Source organism: Balaenoptera borealis, assembly GCF_965194805.1.
Source record: "Balaenoptera borealis genome assembly, chromosome: 9".
Lineage (NCBI taxonomy): Eukaryota > Metazoa > Chordata > Mammalia > Artiodactyla > Balaenopteridae > Balaenoptera > Balaenoptera borealis.
Genome location: NC_138873.1, coordinates 14,735,224 through 14,754,613, shown reverse-complemented (window position 1 = coordinate 14,754,613; position 19,390 = coordinate 14,735,224). Strand labels below are relative to the sequence as shown.

The 19,390-nt window shown below is 40.9% G+C and overlaps 1 long non-coding RNA gene across 1 annotated transcript in view; it reads left to right on the top strand.

Moving 5' to 3' along the window:
* The first annotated feature begins 3,141 nt into the window (after window positions 1-3,141).
* LOC309634955 overlaps window positions 3,142-19,390 on the top strand; it is an 84,344-nt gene continuing 68,095 nt past the window's right edge. The window contains exon 1 of the long non-coding RNA XR_014248525.1: window positions 3,142-19,079. This is a non-coding gene — a long non-coding RNA (uncharacterized lncRNA). The remainder of the gene's footprint in view (window positions 19,080-19,390) is intronic.

Genomic DNA, 19,390 nt, shown 5'->3' with positions numbered 1-19,390 from the left:
CACTATGAAATCGACAGAGACGTTTAAGAAGGTGGGGGAAGAAGGGACAACGACAGCCTTAAAAAAATAGCCTGAGGAACCTGAGGAGACAAAAGTCCTATTCAAGGAGCAAGCCCCAGGGCGCCAAACCAGACTAAGAGGGAAGACTCTGGCACCAGAATGTTTGCCTGGGAATCTTGGGATTGCCACTTGTTAGCGGGATGATCTTGGGCAAGTTATTAATGACCCCTGCCTCAGTTTCTTCATCTGTGAAATGGGCATAACCATATAACCACCTGATAAGGTTGTTGTGAGGATTAAATGAGTTAATAAGGATAAGGCTGTCAGAACAGAGCCTGGCATAAATAAGAATTATATGTGTTTGCCATCATTAGGAGGTTTTAAAGAAAGGGTAGTGAAAACAAATATAAATGGGACTGGTTGGAGTGAGAAGCAGAATCAAGGGAAGTTTATTTCTTTTAATTAATGGGAGATCTTGAAGCATGTGTCAAGTTGAGGGGAAGGGCACATGGGAGAGGGAAGAAATGGAAGATATTGAAGAGAGCTTGTTGGAGGTAAACTTAGACCCAGGCCAAAGGCTATGGAATAAGTGCATGGGAGAAACTTAGTCTTGGAGCAAGGAAAAGTGGCCTTGCTTTGCACTTGGAATAAAATCGAGGCTCTTTATCTGCACCACAAAACCCCCTGTGAACTGGCTCCTATCTGCCTCTCTAGCTATAATTCCTCCTATATTCCTTACTGCCTTTTACAGTCAGCCCTCCTTATCCACGGACTCTGCATCTGCAGATTCTACCCACTGCATATCAAAAATATTTTTCAAAAATTTCCAGAAAGTTCCGAAAAGCAAAACTTGAATTTGCCTTGCACTGGCTACTATTTATATAGTATTAGGTAATCCAGAGATGATTTAAAGTATATGGAAGGAAATGTGTGTAGGTTATATGCAAATACTTCACCATTTTATATAAGGGACTTGAGCATCCGAGGATTTTGGTATCCACGGAGGTCCTGGAACCAATCCCTCACAGATACCGAGGGACGACTGTATATCTCTTGCATTTTCTCAGCCCTGCCCAGATTGCTCCCGCCTGGGCCTTTGTTCCAGCAATTCCATCTTCCTGCAGTGCTCTTTGCTCAGACCCTTACGTGGCTGGCTCCTTTGTATCACCTTTGTAACCTTTGTATCACCTTTGTAACCTTTGTATCATTAAGGCCTTCCCTGATCATCCAATCCAAAGCAGCCAGTGTCCATTCCAATACCCACATCTCCACGTCTCCATTGCTTTTCTCACCACTTGATGTTCTCTTGTTTATTCATTGCCCGCCTCTTTCCACTAGCGTACTGGCTTCACTGGGGCAGAGACCTCTTCTGCTTAGTCACCATAGTTCCCTTTGCTCCTGGCACACAGTAGGAGCTCAATGAAGTGTCTGTTGAACGAACGAATGTTTCAACAGGTGAGAAAAATGGGAGGCAAGGCTAGGTGAAAGGTATACAATACATAGAAGATATGTATTGAAGTGGAGAGGAAGGAGTTGAGGAAATGGGTCATATTACCTTCCTTTTTCCTTTTTCACAGAAAAAAATGTAGTAAAATACTATGTAGAAAGTGAGGTAGGATTGGGCTCAGAATGGATCTCAGAGGAATGTGTTAAGGAATCAAAGAGGAAGTGGAATTGAGAAATGACAGGTACAGCTATGCTCCCAGAGAATGGAGAGAAAGTTCTTGGAGAATTCCCAGTACAAGGTGGGTAACTAGGAGTTAGAAGTTCTTGCTCTTGATGGCAGCTGTTCTGTTTTTGCTTTTTCTTCTCTTTTATCTTTTTTTGTAGTTTTCTTGGCCTAATTGAAATAACAATATTAACACTCTGAGCATGTCATGTGCTTGGCATGGTGGTAGATCTCTTCATGTGTTTACTGCTCATCTCATCGACACAGTAACCCCTGAGGTGGGCGCCACTATTAGTCCCACTTTATAGCTGAGAAAATGGAGGCTTAGGGTGGTTGAACAGCTAGTCAGTGGGAATGACAGGAACCAATCCCAGGCCTGCCTCTAGCGTCTACTGTCTAACCACTCTGCTCCACCAGCTAGCTGTATTTTCCAAGACGTGATCAGGGCAGGTTTTCCTTCAAGTCTCACTGTTGCTTTGGCCCTACAAAGTAAAGGTGCAAAACGTAGGAGAAGTGTTTGTTGGCTCTGGTCCCACCAGACCCCAACTCCATGCCTCTGGCCTATAAGGAGTAGGGAACCCAGCAGGCCATTTAGGGAATGGTTTCCTCATATTTAGTGTTTCCTTTATGTGTTAAATAGGACTAAGCTGCGATCCCATTAGCTCATAAACCCATTTTCAAAGACAGCTCTCTGAAACCTTTCGCACTCTATGATAATTGATGTACTCAACTTTCCCACAATTTCTTTGGTCAATTTTAGTAATTTATATCTTTCTAGGAAGGTTTGCCAGGAGGTTTTTTATACTGTCTTGGGTTTGCCTGTGTAATTCTCTTAAACACTACTGTTTTCTCATTGTTAGTTTTACATATTTTAATTCTTTCTCTCTCTTGTTTTTTTCCATATCAGGTTTATAAGAAATATATCTATTTTATTGGTCTTTTCAAAGAAACAGCTTTCAGATTTACTTATTCTTTCTATTTTTTTGGTCTTTCTTTAGCTTCAGGTTCTGATTTCTCTTAAATTTTTTGGATTTATTTTGCTCATTTCTGATTTCTTAAAATGAGTATTAAATTATATATATAGTATATATAATATATGCATATATAATGATATTATATAATATATTACATGATATATTTATTATTTTATATTATTATATATAGTTATATATAATATAAAATCACATATATTGTGTAATTATAATGATGTCTATATAATATAGATATAATTATACAGATAATTACACTTCAAACATACAATTACAGATATAAAGAAACAATTATATAGATATTATAATTATATATCATATATATCATTATATATATGATATATAAAAAAAACTTCATTTAACTCAGTTTCTTTTGGGACCCATAAGTTTTGGTGTGAAGCATCTTTTTCATTGCCTTCAAGATAGTTTGAGTATCACCTTTGATTTCTTCAGTTCTAAAGGTTAGTTAAGTATATATACCCTAATTTTTAAGTAAAGATTTTATCTTTTTATCCCAGTTTTGTTGGATTATTATCAGATTATTTATTCTGTAAACCTGTACTTTCTCTGCAAAAATTTTTAGCATATGTTTTGTGCCTAAATTCATAACCAAATTTTATAAATGGTTGATGGAAAAATAATCTGTAGTTGAATCTCAGGATCCCTATATCACTATCAAATGTAGATAATTGAAGGTAATATTGATTTACTTCTAATAGAGATCTATTGACATCTTCCACCATAATTGCCTTTTAATCAAGTTCTTGCACTTCTAAAGAGCTCCTGCTTTATATATTTAGCTATTAAGTTGCTTGGGCCCTTCAGTCTACTGACTGTTATACTTCCTTTATAAAAGTGTATCTTTTATGTTACATAATATCTCTCTTTATCTATCTTTTATGTTACATAATATCTCTCTTTATCTTGTTTGGTCAGTTTTTCCATAAATAATTAAAATGCCATGGTATTAAAGTTACTCGTTTTCAAAGTAGCATAGGCAACTCTGTTCCCATCACGTTGTACTGGGCCTTTGGGTTTATCTTTCTAAGACTGTATGTCTCAATATTGAGTCTATGAAAATAAACTATAAACAATTCCATGTTACTTTTTGCCATTTTAAAAACCTACCTATCCTCAGTGTGCTTAATTTAGACGTTAATTATAGCCAAATGGTTTTTCTCTATTACAAAAGATAGTGCATAATTTTCTATTGGACCCAAGTTACAGTTCTGTTCTACCTGATATCATCAGACTTACCAGTCCCACTAAATACCCCCCAGACACTGCTGCAAGAACCTGACAATATTAGTAAGACAATATTAGTAAGACTGCATTAGATTTCCATTCAGAAATCCTATGCTTTCTAAAGAAGGAAAAATGTAGAGATGTATTTTTAGACCACTATCTTCTGAGCCAGCCTTTGAAGTGCTTTGGTGATTTATAAAAATAAATACTTTTCCTATTCCTAGGCCCATTTTTTATAATTGAAGTATATAGTTGATGTATAATATCATATAAATTACAGGTGTGTAATATAGCGATTCACAAATTTAAAGGTTACACTCCATTTGTAGTTATTATAAAGTACGGGCTATATTCCCCATGTTGTACAATATATCCTTGAGCTTATTTTATACATAGTAGTTTGTACCTCTTACTTCCCTACCCCTATGTTGCCCCTCCCCCCTTCCCTCTCTCTACTGGTAACCACTACTTTGTTCTCTATATCTATGAGTCTGCTTCTTTCATGTTATGTTCACTAGTTTGTTGTATTTTTTACATGCAAGTGATACTGTACAGTATTTGTCTTTCTCTGTCTGGCTTATTTCACTTAGCACAATGCCCTCCAAGTCCATCCATGTTGCTGCAAAGGGCAAAATTTCATTCTTTTTAAGGCTGAGTAGTATTCCATTGCTTACATATATCTATATACGCATACACACACACATATATATATATATGTATGTATATATATCACATCTTCTTTATCCATTCATCTGTTGATGAACACTTAGGTTGCTTCCTTCCATATCTTGGCAATTGTAAGTAATGCTGCTTTGAGCATTGGGGTGCAAGTATATTTTCAAATTAGTGTTTTTGTTTTTTTTTTCAGATTTACACCCAGGAGTGAAATAGATGGGTCATATGGTAGTTCTATTTTTGGCTTTTTGAAAAACCTCCATACTGTTTTCCAATTTACATTCCCACCAATGATGTAAGAGGGTTCCCTTTTTTTCCACATTCTTGCCAACATCTGTTATTTGTGTTCTTTTTGATGATAGCCATTCTGACAGGTGTGAGGTGATATCTCATAGTGGTTTTAATTTGCATTTCCCTGATGATTAATGATGTTGAGCATCTTTTCATGTGCCTGTTGGCCATCTGCATTTCCTCTTTGGAAAAATGTCTATTCAGGTCTCTGCCCATTTTTAATTGGGTTGTTTGTTTTTCCAATGTTGTGCTGTATGAGCTGTTTATATATGTTGGATATTAACCCCTTACCGATCATATCATTTGCAAATATTTTCTCTCATTCAGTAGGTTGTCTTTTCGTTTTGTCGATGGTATCCTTTTCTGTGCAAAAGCTTTTAAGTTCTAGGTCCATTTTTGACCAGTAATATGGAGTATGAAGGTAGGAATAACTAAGGCTATAAGAGGAGAGAGTATAGTGCATGTAACTATTGAGTATCTGTGCATATGACGAGCAGTGCTGTCATTTCCAGGCAATATAAATTAACAAATACATAGGTATAGTTTACTAAGTGAATGTATGGATTACAAAGTGCTGTTAATTACATGTGGATTCATTGATCTGTTCAACAAATACTTGTTGAAAGTCTACTGTGTCCCTGATTCCAGCCACGTGCTGGTGATGCGGAGGTAAACATGCGTTTATGCTCCTGCTGTTTATTTGACTATGAATGGCGCATGGTTAACTCATGGCTTCAGATGCTGGAATTTATTCTAACAAATTTCTGAGCTGCTTCGCAAACCAGAAGTCTTTCCTCTTCCTCCTTCTCTTTCTTCTTCTTTCCACCCCCTTTATTACTGTCATAGGAAATTTGACGTAGAAGGAAAGAAAAAAAAAAAAACAATGTTACATAAATGGTCACTTTTTGGAATAACTCTACATTTATACAGTGTGTCCTCGTGATTTTAAAAAAGCCATCATTTTAGGCTGGACTTTTTAGGATGTTCACCACGCCACTACCATTCGGCAGTTACCTTAAAAAAAAAAAAAACACTTCCCCTGAAGTGACTCCTTTACTCACTAGCATAACCTGGCCATTAAATATTAAGAATTGCTTGGAACCCATACATTAAGTCAGGCTATGGTGAAACAAAATTAGCAAAATTCGAGTTGGTGTCAGAAATCAGGTGAAGCTGCGTTGGATAAGGGCCGGTTTGTCAGATTACCATCTGCATATGCGGCTGTGGACCAGGTGGGGGCAGCAGAGAGAGGGCTGAGGCCCAGGATCCTAGGTCACAGGTGAAGGTGGCAAAGGGTTAGGAGACAGAATCAAGGTTTTGACTGTATCGGAGAGGAAGGCAGGAAAGCAAGAGAATTAGAAACTCAACAAAGGTCAGAATTCAGGGAAGCAAGGATTGAAATAGGACTGATGTAAGTCAAGAGCTGGGTGGTGAAAGCAAAGGGAGCAGGAGAAACAAGAAGGTGAGTGTGGGTACGTAGCCGGGAGGTGCCAGAGGGAAGCCAGCCTATCTCCCCAACATTGCTTCCAGCACCTTCCCAGCACAGGTCCCTGCTTGGTCCTGCTTGGTCTTCCAAGGGCAGTGGCTCTTAATGGACTGAGATATGGGAGACACCAGCCACGTATCTCTCTGGAGGCGAAATTGTAAGGTTCTTATCTTATTAACAAACATTAAAGTAAGTCGAGTGCACTTGGGACGATGTGGGAGTGATCAGGGTGCGGTGGCGTGGTTTTGCTTGTGCTTTTCCGTTTGGTTACTCCAGAGAACGAAAGCCCTCAACATCCTTGTGTTCATCTTTTGGAAGATTTTTCACAACCACCCAGGAAATACAGTTCGGTGCTCCTGTTTACTTAATGGTCTACTCCACTTGAAACATCACGCTCTCCCCGTGCGGTCTTGTCATAATTGTCTTCAAATGGTGCTAATTAACAGAGCCAACACATGGGCACCATTCCCTCCCCTGATGTGGCATTCTGGCACACTGCATTTAGCACCCCTCGTGGGAAGGCATCCTGGAGACCCCTTATCTGCACCCTCTCCCCATCTACCCCTTACCGCTCACGGAAGCTGCCTCCCCAGAGAAACCGCAATTCAGTAAAGAACATTACCAAGTCCTAGCAGATGGCTGCTTATCTCAAGACACGTTTATTCACCAAAATCCTAGCAAAAGGATTTTGGATAGTCCCTTAGCGCTGACTATAACAGAGTTTGAACTGTGAAAAGCAGTTGGGAAATGCAGACAGAGTATGGAGAAAGAAAGACCTGGGGAGAATACAGGAAAGAGTTCTTGAAAAAGAAAGGAAAATTTGAGTTAGAACATGAAATGATAGACACTGATTTTCTTGGGGAAATGGATGGAAATTTTTTGGTGCGTGATGACACGGAAAAGCAATCAGAAACGGGTGCCTTTTACTCTTAGCTGTGTCGGAGGCAGCTTAACTGCCACTTTGTTGATCAGAGAAATTAACCTCTTCCTGCCTTTATCTCTCTTTGTGTGAAATGGGAATTCAAGTGCTTGCTGACAGTGTTTCCAAAAGTTTTTAAAGGTAAGAATAGAGAATATTACTGACAGCCCAGTGGTTCCCCGAGAGGCTGCTGTGAATGAGTGCAAACACACGGAGCATTTCATTAATGAAGTTCAGGGTGTCCAGCTTTTCCTTCGAGAGTAAACCTACGCCCTGTGGTATCCATTCGGTTTGCATTGTTCTGTCACGTTGTTTGTAAATCTTTGGAGGGATTACCTAGTATTTTGTTCTTTACTGTTTGAAATATTCTTTTAAAAGCTGAATATAGAACTTCAGTCCCTGCTGGTTTGTTCTTTTCCACTTGGCAAAGGTTGATTGATTTTATTTTTCTTTTGGCCTGTGTTTCTCCGAGGCTTGAAATGAGCATGGCTCTTTTTGTTTACTTCTTTACCCACATTGTCAATAAGAGAATCGCTCTGGGAACAGTGTACGCAGTGTAATTTCTGCAGCAGAGTTTGCAAAGGGAGGAAGTCTTGACATAAATTTGGAATACTGTATTGTTTTAGCTTTGTTTTTTCAGGCGTTGGAACTGTTGCCCGGGAGTTATTCTTTTCCACTAATGAAGGTTCACACATTCTCTTAAGCGGTACTGTTCAACATGGCAAACCTGTGAAAAAAAAATAATGAAAAATATGTTAAAGCAAATGTAATGTAAGAAACAGGAAGTAAATATACAGAAACAGTAATATAAAGAAACATGACAACTGGCGATGTCATGATCTGGTTTGATTATACGTGTGCGAGGTACAGGAATGGCCTTGAATGGGATGGATTCGTAGAAAACAGTGTCAAAAGATTAATCCAACCCAGGGGTTTGCCACTCTTGCTGCACATTGGATTCACCCGGAGATTTAAAAAAAAATGATGCTCTGGTCTCTTCCCAGAAATGAGAATATCTGAGGTGTTGGTTCAGTCATAGACATTTGTAAAGACTCGTTAGTTGACAGCCAGGGTTAAGAACTGCTAGTAACCAATGGAAAAATGCTCATTAGAAGTCTCTCCAGGCAAGGGATCTTAGCCTAGTACTAGACACCTGTGTGGACCGACGCACATTTGTGGATTTTTTTCTAGCTGTCAATAGGCTTCTTCTTCTGGCACTGCTCCCATACTTTCTGGCTCTTCCTGACTTTCAAAATAATAAGCTTTTCTTCAGTTGAACTTCTGGAGCACTTAGGATGCTATGAAAATGCTGAATGAAATGGTATGAAATAGTATTGATAGCCTTTATTTAAACTGTGGTGGAAATATATATATTTTTCAAAGGTCCTGATCCAGTTGTGGAAAGGTTATTTTTGAGAGTGGATGAAATGTCTGTTTTGTATCTCAAGGGCAACACCTTCATCCTCGGAGCCAGCTGTCTTCCCCCATGCAATTCAAAGGATGCCACGTGTCCCACATGGGACCTTTGACATGGCCTAAATGTTCCCTATTAAAAAGAATTCACATTAGCTTGAAAGGCAATTTCCAGACATTGAGACCTATTAATTTAGTTTATATCTGCTGGTCTGTTACAACCAAAGAAGAATGCTCTGAGACAACAGGACTCAGAAGAAGTAAATAGACGCATTTGAGATGAAGAGGGAGGTAACAGCCAGGGGCGGGGAAAGCAAACCCAGGTGAAGCCAGATAATAGGGAGATTATAGGTACCTGAGGGCGGGGAGCAGTGACCCTGGGAGGCTGAGCAGAAGAGAAGAGATGCCGGGTCCACAGTCACCAACCAGGAGTCACTGTCTTCAGAGTTTTAAATACCATCTGTACACTGATGACCTCCACTCCCCATTTATATTTCCATTCAAGCCCTTTGTATTGACCTCGATTGTCAGCTTATATCCATTTGGGTGTCTAAATTGGCATCTCAAACTTAACATGTCTAAAGCTGGACTCTAGAACCCTCTCTTTCGCCCCACCCCGGGCCTACTGGGGTCTTCCTTATCTGAGTAAATGACCACTCCATACTAGGGTTCTGGAGTATGGACCCCAAAAGCCTTGGGGGCGTTCTGGCCTCCTTTCTTTCTCTCACTCCTTGGACGTCATATGTATCAGCAAGCGTGTTGGCTCTACCTTTCAAGTTCACCTAGAATGTAGCTACTTGGCCACACTGACCACCACTGCCCTGGTGTAAGCACCCTGGCTTCTCACCTGGGCTGGGGCGGTGGCCTCCTCCCTGGTCCTTGCCCCTTCTGTCTCTCCCCACCCCATCCATAGGTGTGTACTAATCAGGTACTGTGGGCCTTTTCAAACTGGAGTCATATCACGCCACTCCTGCCCAAAGGCCTCCAGTGGTTTTCCATCACACTAAGAGTAAAAGGCAGTTCCCTTTGGATGGTCCTATACAGCTTGGAGCTCCTGTTACCTCTCGCACCTCTTCTCCTTTGTCTACCCCTGTGGGCACCAGTTCAGCCCCTCGAGCTCCACCCTGTTGCCCAGATATGCCTGGGGCACGCCTGACCTTGTGCTTGCTACTACTCTGGGCTGTTGCAGACCCAGGATGCTTCTCCCTCACTGTCTTCAGGTGGTCAGTCAGCGTCATCTCTAGGGTCACCTGTCTGATTGCCGTACTTAAAGGTCAACCTTGCTTCCGTGCTCCTTGTCCCCATTCCCTGCTTAATCTTCACCTTCACACTTGTCGCCACTTGAGCTTCTCTCTCTATTTTATTTGTTATTGTTTACCTCCCTTCTTCCTCCACTAGAATATAAACTCCACGAAGTCAGGGATTTTGGTCTATTTTGTTTCCTGTGTCCCCAACACCTGGAACAGTACCTGGCATGTTACAGGGGCTCAGTAAATAATTATTAGATGAAAAAAAGAACTGAATGGGTGTCCTAGCTAATCTCTAAAATCCTTCCCAAGTGACTGGGTTTGCCTTGCTCTGTGGCCGAGTCTTGGTCTTATGCCCTAGTCTCCCCAGAAGTGGAGCTTCCCACGTCTTGGACAACCTGAGGCTCCATGGCCTATTGTGTGACTTCTGCACCTGTTCTGCCCACCTGGGGCTCTGCCAGTGCTTGGGTCAGTTGTGGTCACTTCCCTGTCCCTGCTCCGCCAGCCAGCTGGGGTCCTCCTCACTCACAGCGCTCACGCTCCCTCTGTCCCTGCCTCTCCGGACCCACCTCCTGGCTGACACCTCACTTGGGCTCACATTCTCATTTTTCCCTTAAAAAAAGCAAACTCTGGCCCTCACCAGCCTGGAGTTTTTTTTTTTTTTTTGATTTTTTAATTTTTTAATTTTTTAATTTTTTTAATGCTATTCTTGTCTGCTTACATTCTTTTTATGTATGTATGTATGTATGTATGTATGGCTGTGTTGGGTGTTCGTTTCTGTGCGAGGGCTTTCTCTAGTTGCGGCGAGTGGGGGCCACTCTTCATCGCGATGCGCGGGCCTCTCACTATCGCGGCCTCTCTTGCTGCGGAGCACAGGCTCCAGACGCGCAGGCTCAGTAGTTGTGGTTCACGGGCCCAGCCGCTCCGCGGCATGTGGGATCTTCCCAGACCAGGGCTCGAACCCGTGTGCCCTACATTGGCAGGCAGATTCTCAACCACTGCGCCACCAGGGAAGCCCTGGAGTTTTGATACATTGGTCAACCTCAGGCTTACTTAAACATCCCTTTTCAGTAATTCTTAATGATGCTTCAGGCTGGCTCTGTGCAGCAGACCCATAAATAAGGATTCTTTCTAAGGTTGCACTGGAGTGTGAGAAGGTGGGAAAAAAGCTTCAGGATGATTGGACCGTGGTTGTTCTGAAATGACTGATGAAGGTGCGTGGTCAAGGGTTCCCACGGCCCCGGTAGGCTCTGATGGGGGAGGGGACAACAGTAGATGGGAGAGGGTCCTGGGCCCACCAGTTCTCCTCTGGCTTCTCCTAACCCTAACCTAACCCTAAGAGAGCCCACAGCTCTGACTGTTGATCTTGTGATATAGAGGCTTCTGGGGGCAGGAGTGACCATGGAAACTGGAGGTTGTTTCTGGACTATTTCACAATACTTTTCTCCAGGAAAAAAAAAAAAAAAAAGCCTCATTCTCTTCATCCCAGGGTTACATAACCTAACATTTCCCTTGCTGGTTGAAATGAATACCCTTTCTTTGCCTGAATAAATAGGACACAAACTCTTTGGGAGAGACTGCTTCGTCTGCTTGAGAGCGTCTGCGGGTTCCGGCTGCTTTGGTTGGTTTAGTGGTGACCACAGCTTGGCTTGGGCCAGTTCTCCATTCACAGCTCCTCCTTGGAGTGTGGATTCCAGCAAAACACCTTTTAAATGTCTCAACAAACAAAGATCCCCCTGTGGTGACTCTGGAAGACAGGCTCCCTGCGAGGTGCTGGGGCTGTCTGCAGCTGGAAATCTACTGTTGTGCCTTACACACATCTCTTAAGTGCAGAAACACCATAAAAGGCACTGAAAACGGAAAGATTACAAAAACCAGTTACAAACCCTCACATGCATATCAACTGTCTGTCCCACCTTTACAGGAAAAATGTTTACCTGCTAACTTAGTATTCAACCTTGATCTTCTAGGGTTCATTCTGAATGCCAGGAGCTGCTTCATGTTACTACTTGGTAATTGCTAGCTGGACCTAAGGTTTTAAAAATCAAGATCTCTTTGGAGTTTTACAAGTAAAATGTTAAAAAATGAGAAATGACTATCTCAATTTATTTTAGAAGAAAGGTACAAATTGTAAAACTTTATTAATTTGGTAAAAGGTGTTAGTTTTGAAAAGAAAAAGTAATCATACAGGCAATGTTAAAAATTTCAAAGAAACATAATAGTATACGTCACAGCATACTAAACACTGAGTTTATAATGATAAGCCCATGCCTTTAGTAATTCTTAATCTTGTTTAGGCTTCTTAAAGAATCACATGGAGTTTCTAGACGCCCTTCTCAGAAAAATGCACATGTGTTTATGTAGCCAAAAGGTTGGCTACGATTTTAGGGGATTCCAAATCCCCTGGAACCATCCATGTGTATCTTTGCTTTGGAAAGTGGAGTAAGCAAACCAGAAAAGGCTAGATGATTTTATAAAAGAGAAATATAGATATATATAGTAACCAACCACAATTTGATTGTGGGGAAAATGATTAAACACATTCATTGCCCAAGTGATAGCAACAAAATTATATTCATATTATTATCCCTTTTAAGCACATTTTACACTTACGATGATCTAGTGATCTAAATGCTTGCCTTTTATTTTCTATTATCCTCTTATTTTACTTAATGCCCAAACTGTGTAATTCAAATATGTTATGCCTTGTCTCTGATGTAATTATCTAGTTTTGCTTCTTGTTTTCTATGTTTTGTTTTTTTGCTTCATGTCCTTACTTCAAGGACCTTAAAGGTATTAGGCCTTGAGGGAAAATAGTTTCCAGTATAGATTTTGATGTTGTAGAGGAAGCTTTCCAAACCCAGGCAGGGATGTGCTTGGGGGTTGAGGCTGCTCAGTACCCCTGTAAATGGTCAAGCTGCATTGTTTCTGCTACTTGGAGAGCAAGGTAAATGTAGGTCTCCTAGGCCACTGGGGATGATAGAGGGATGGGAATTGGGATGAACAGGACTTTCTGTCTCTTCTATTCAAGTTGAAATTCTTTTTTTTTTTTTTTTAGATTTTTTTTCACTTTTATTTATTTATTTATTTATTTATTTATTTATTTATGACTGTGTTGGGTCTTCGTTTCTGTGCGAGGGCTTTCTCTAGTTGTGGCAAGTGGGGGCCTCTCATCATCGCGGCCTCTCTTGTTGCGGAGCACAGGCTCCAGATGCGCAGGCTCAGTAATTGTGGCTCACGGGCCCAGTTGCTCCGTGGCATGTGGGATCCTCCCAGACCAGGGCTCGAACCCGTGTCCCCTGCATTGGCAGGCAGATTCTCAACCACTGCGCCACCAGGGAAGCCCCAAGTTGAAATTCATTTTAATGAAGAAAAAATGTCTGTGTGTCTGGCACTGTGTGAATTACTGCCATGGATCTGGGTGGAGTATGACACATTCCCAGGTAACCTGCAATTGACTGCAATCAGTTGGTGGTAGGAGGTGTGGGAGATGCACAAGTAACTCAGTACCAGACAGAATTTTCATTTCCCTAAGAGTGTTATCAAGTGTTCAGTAAAACTATATTTCAGTTCTGATGCATCAGTTATTAGGTTGTCATACAATTCATCTGTTGAAGGGTCTATCCCTTCTAGACACAAACTCCTCAAGACCATGTCTATCCACCTTTGCCTGGCATAGAGGAGGTGCTTCTTGAGTACTTGTTACTGGAGGTGAGAAGTGCAAGCAATGCTCAGTGGGGATTCAGAGGTGGGTGGGCAATCAGGAAGGGCTTCCTGGAGAACATGTTCTTTGAGACGAACTTTGAAGAAGTGGTAGGATCATAACTAACCCAGACGGGGAAGAGGTCGATACATGAGTGTGGGATACTGGGAGCAGGGAACGAGGCCACCTGACCAGAGCTGGAGGCTGAAGAGGTGGGCTGGGACCGGATTCTCAGGGAGATGGTGAGTGGTTTGCACTTAATTTGCTTGTGTAGTGACATGATCACGATGATTAGTCAGGAAGGTAATCTGGTGAAGGTGTGTTCAGTGGACCAGAAATGGGAGAGGCTGGAGGCAGTCAGATGCTATTAGGATGCTATTGCAGTAGTCCAGCTCAGAGCTGAAGAAGGCTTGAGCAGTAACATGAAGAAGGAAATAGAAGGGACGGAGGCTGAAGAGGTTTTGGGGACAGAGTCTGAAGTTCTTGTAATCCATATTTCCCTAGAATAAACCAGCCCAGGAAAAAAAATAGGATGAAAACAATAGTAAAATAATATTGTTCTCACTCTGGTCTCCATCAACTCTCTTTTTTTTTTACAAGCTGAAGTCCTATCAAATTCTTCCTTCCTGTGTCCCCAGATGAATAAGCAGTTGCTGCTGAACTTGCCCCAGGTGTTGAGAATCACTGCAGGCCTGCTGAAGCCACCAATATCAGCCAAGGCGGTTGCTGCTGGTGCCAATCAGAGGCGCCAATGAGGGCAGGGTTCACTTGCTGCTTAGGTGGCCGGATCCTCAAGTGGGGAGAGCTGCTCACTCCTAGTTGTCATGCGGTTTAGGAATCAAGGCTTCCCTTTGCTCTCAATGTCTTACAGAGATTTTTCTTCTGCTTTTTATAGCAACCTGTTCTTGCAGTACAGTTGACAAGCTTTGTGACAAATCTGTGCTGTATTTAAAAATCGTTTTCCTCTGGCACTGGCTCCTTGGCCTTGGATGACATTTGTGGGGTTCTCTTTTCCCCTTAGAAGTTCTCCTAGTAGTTCACGAAAATAAACTCCTGGAAGGGCCAACCTTCTCCAAATCCTAGTTGAGACCTTGCTTCCCACCAAGGAGAAGCGTGTGTGTGTTTGTGTATCTGGCAACTGAGATGGATGGGGTTAAGCAGTGGTCAGGGATGGGTGTTTGGGGAGAAGATGGAGGGGCAGGGTCTTGAGGGAGTAAGGAGGGTCATGGAGAGATTTTCTTTGCTCAGCAGAGTGACTAGCTTTTCTCTTTCTAAAGATTTAAAAAATTTTCTATTTATTTTTGGCTGCGTTGGGTCTTCATTGCTGCGAGTGGGCTTTCTCTGAGTTGCGGTGCACGGGCTTCTTAATGCAGTGGCTTCTCTTGTTGCGGAGCACGGGCTCTAGGCGTGCGGGCTATAATAGTTGTGGCATGTGGGCTGAGTAGTTGTGGCTCGAGGGCTCTAGAGCACAGGCTCAGTAGTTGTGGCGCACGGGCTTAGTTGCTCCGCGGCATGTGGAATCTTCCCGGACCAGGGCTCAAACCTATGTCCCCTGCATCGGCAGGTGGATTCTTAACCACTGTGCCACCAGGGAAGCCCCTAGCTTTTCCACTTTAAACCATGGTATTCTTCAGATGCTATTTCCTTTGTCACCCCTATCAGTATAAAAGCCCATTTATTCTTCTACCAGAAGTTTTTTTCAGTAATTATTTCTTCACATGGGATGTTTGTGACTTGCTATATATCTTTTTCTATATAAAGAAGAGGCATGTGATGTATGAAGGGAAATTTTAAAGGCCTTTCTATAGATGAAGGGTAAGGTTTAATTGAATTTGTCATCTTTTTGCAAAAGTATTTTCTGCCTAACATCTTTGTTATCTGAAGGAAGTTGGTCCTTCTTTTTTTTTTTTTTTTCTTTTTTGAGAAAGAGACTATCTTTATCCCTATAAGCTTCAACTAGAGAGTTTCAATTTGAGTCATCAGGTATTGGTTCTATTAAGGCTCTGTTTTCAAATACCCTGGACCTGTACATTGAAAACAGGACTGCTGGATATTGTGCCTTTGCTACATAAACTAGCACCTGTGATCCGGGATGAGTGTTTTAGTTACAGTTTTTTATGGCAAGGAACAGAGACTCCCTTGGATACCTGGTAATAAGGGTTATGGAAGAATTTGTGTGACATTCACAACCCGGCCAGTGACCAACGCAGCTGTACAGACCCTGCCACGCGCTCATGGGCCCAGAGCCCCATATTTGTTCATCTTGGCCATTGGGTTTCTCTGTCCTCACATAACTTCATTTGCTAAGGGCCTTTGCTAACTGTGGCCTCCAGTCTACCCCAAGACATCCTTCCTGCCTGTGTGTCTCGCTATCTCAGTCTAGATTTCCAAAATTCATACAACCTGGGAGCTGAATATGATTGGTCAAGTTCATCTTTTCACATTAGACCATGTCCTTGGTCCCTGCCTATCTGGGTTAGATGCTTATCTCTGATCCAATTAGCTCTGATCTGAGATGGGGCTGAGGGTCATATGGATGTGACTTGGTTGTCTAGGCAACAGGAGCTGAGGGCAGGGCAATGGCCCTTAGAGAGCTGAGTGAGTGGGTGCTTGGGTACTGACTGGTATCTCAAGGCAAGCAGAGTTTGAGTTTTGATTGCTCTTCATGAGACAAACTGAATGTGCAGGGCTGCCTTCAGAGTATGATGAAATCATACTTAGAGTGGTGCCCAAAGCAAACATCTTTGCTAATAAGGGCAAACAAAGAATTTGGGCAATTAACTATGTAATTGAGTCACAAACTCTGCTATTGCCTGGGGCATCAGACAAAACCACTCCAAATCAAAAAACTGAGTTTTATTTTAACCTGAATCACCCAGATCACAGCAGAATTTTGCTTGAATGACCCAGACAGATTGCATCAATTTTCTGCTTTACTTTGCTTGTGAAGACCAGGCTGTTAGTGATCACTTCTGGAATGAGAGGAAGTATTTAAAAGAAAAAAAAAAAAAAAGGTTGGAACCTGGAAAGATCTAGAACTTCCTTGTTCTGTATTTCTTAACAAACAACATGCCACTGTAAGGGAATGTGTATGTTGATTTTTAAAAAAATAAAGATATAGTGGATAACCTGACTTTGATGAAATAAAAGCCTTCATTTTTCACTTACAAAATGCGTGTGAGGGAATTAGGCATAAAGGTGTGATACTTCTCTTTGAATTATACTTATGAGATTAAATTTGCACCGTGTTTGTTTCAATTACACTGTATCACGCTGCGTTCCTTACATTGTTCTTTCCTTCCTATTTGTTTTTTCATTATTCAGTCTATCTAACAATGGTGAACACAATTTAATTAGAAACTTTTCCTCAAAGGAGATTTTTTTTTCCTAGAAGAAAGCACAGAATATTTTAAAACAATGTCAGTCCAAGCAGACATTTTTATTTTTAGTGTTTTCATTAGCATGATAAACTTTAAGATGATTCATAGTAACCTTTCTATATCAATCTGTAAAAACATGTTCTTACCCATTCACTGATAACTTCTCAACTTTTTCTTCCAATGATACATGTAGAACATTTGTGTTCCCACCGTGTGCTGGTTTTGATTCTTCAGTGGAGTGTTAAAAGCTTTGGTGATTGAGTCAGACCACCTGAGTGTGAACCATGACTCCAGCTATAAAATGTTGGGGTAGGTACTTAACCTTGGTATCCTATGGTTTCCTCATCTGTAAAATGGGTTTGCAATGGTACTTACCTCATTGAGTTGTTGTGAAAGTGCTTAGAATAGTATTGACCTCTAGTACCTGCTCAGAAGGCTTTTGCTGTTATTTTTACTCTCCCACTTGAGAAAGCACATATTGGAATACAAATGAATGTCAGTAATAGTCTTTGAAGGATGATTGATCTAATTTTTATTTTATCTGAATTGTATATTATACATTTAAATTTCCTAATGAGTAGAAAATAATCCATAACCTTCAGAATTCACCGGATGTCCTATTTTGAGAAATGTTGCTCTAGATAATTTTCTTCTCTGTATTGATGTGCACAACTGATTTTAACAGGTAGTTAAATGCTATTTGAAAAGCATACCTCACCCATTCTGGCAAATCAAATAATTGAAGGATTTAATTAATTTAGAAAAAAATATTTTGCTTTCAAAATGTTTTAAATGTTCAAAACATTTTAGTAAATAATTTACCTTTTGCCACAAATCATAATAAAAATAATAAAAAGCTAATAAAACTGCCACAATGCATTAGTATACATTTTTGGTAAGTGAATCTTGTTGAAATTCTATGTTTCTTAAGTCAAAATGAAATACTTTACACATTACCTAAAATATGTCCTGCTCTATGTGGAAATTAATCTCAGACAAATTTGCATATTCAAATTATTTTACAGGCTAACTTGCAAGTATAGAGATGATGGAAGTCAATTAAGAGCCTTTATTTCTAAATGTTTTAAAGCATTAATTATGAGAATTTGGATTTTCTCTCCTAAGCTGATTTTGAGATGCATGGCTTGCCCTACAGATGTCAACCTGCACTTGGAGATTCTAGAAAGCCCAGGAGCAAGAGAGCCTCCTCCTCTTCACTCTCTCTTCCACCATTCTCACTTGCAGAAAACCAGCCTTTCTTCAGACTTGAGCAGAAAAATCTAATATGTTCCCAAAAAAATCCTTTAGAATACATACTACCCATGCAAATGAAACAAAACAAAACATCCCACAAACTCTTAAATGGCTGGAGGAAAAGCCAGATGTTCATGGGAAGATCAGGTGGCAGAGGAATGGCTTCAGAGTCAGAGCGAAGCTAACCTCTGCAGGATACTGAAGTCAAGAACCTAATTCATCAGTGACCAGACATGCAGAGTCGTTGAGTCAATGCTGAACGAGAAAGTTACGAAAACGCTCACCAAACATGTGTCCCGACCCCTTAACTAATCTGGGATTAACAAAATTTATGTGCTGAATGAATGCTTGATTATTATTATTTTTCCAACTCAGCATGCCTGTCTAGACTTCAAGCTTCATTAGTAGTGAAGAGAAAATCAGCTGGATTACATTAAAAAAAATTTCAGGCAGATTAACAGATGACTGACACCCTTGTGAGATGTCTACCTTGACCCAAGTGCTAAGATAGTTAGAAACAGGCCTCATGTGGAGAAAGAAAGGCCACCCCCTCCTCTATTTTGTACGGGGGATGTTTCCACTCCTAGTCAAATGGTGGTGCTAGTTCTTTATTTTTGAGTTCCCACATTTCCTAATTTCATGGTCATAACAGCCTCCTGTCTACTGCCTCAGAACAGCTTTCACCAAAACTGAAAATAAAGGCTCCATGCTCAGAAGCTCCTTAACGGGCTTGAAAGGTTAATGTTCCTTTCCCTTGCCCCTTCTATAGCATAAGAAGACAGTGTTTCAGTGACATTCTTCTCCTCAAGTAGGTACTCCTATTTCTTCTTCTCAATATATTTTTTTCTTTTTGTTATATGTGCTACTATTTACAAGCATGATGTAACTTTAGAGCTTCCCTCTCCTATGAAAAGATGTTCATTTTTCTCTTAATGCTCCAGGGATATTTTGCAAAGTTACTGGCAAGCATTACTACGACGTTAAAATGTTAAATCTAAACTTGGTACAGTGAAAATTCACTTTTCGAATAATATTCAGCTGAGTCAGAGGGCAACCCGACTACCCTTTTCTTAGTACAGCACTGACAGGCTGTCTGCCTGTCCCAGATAACGCCTATTT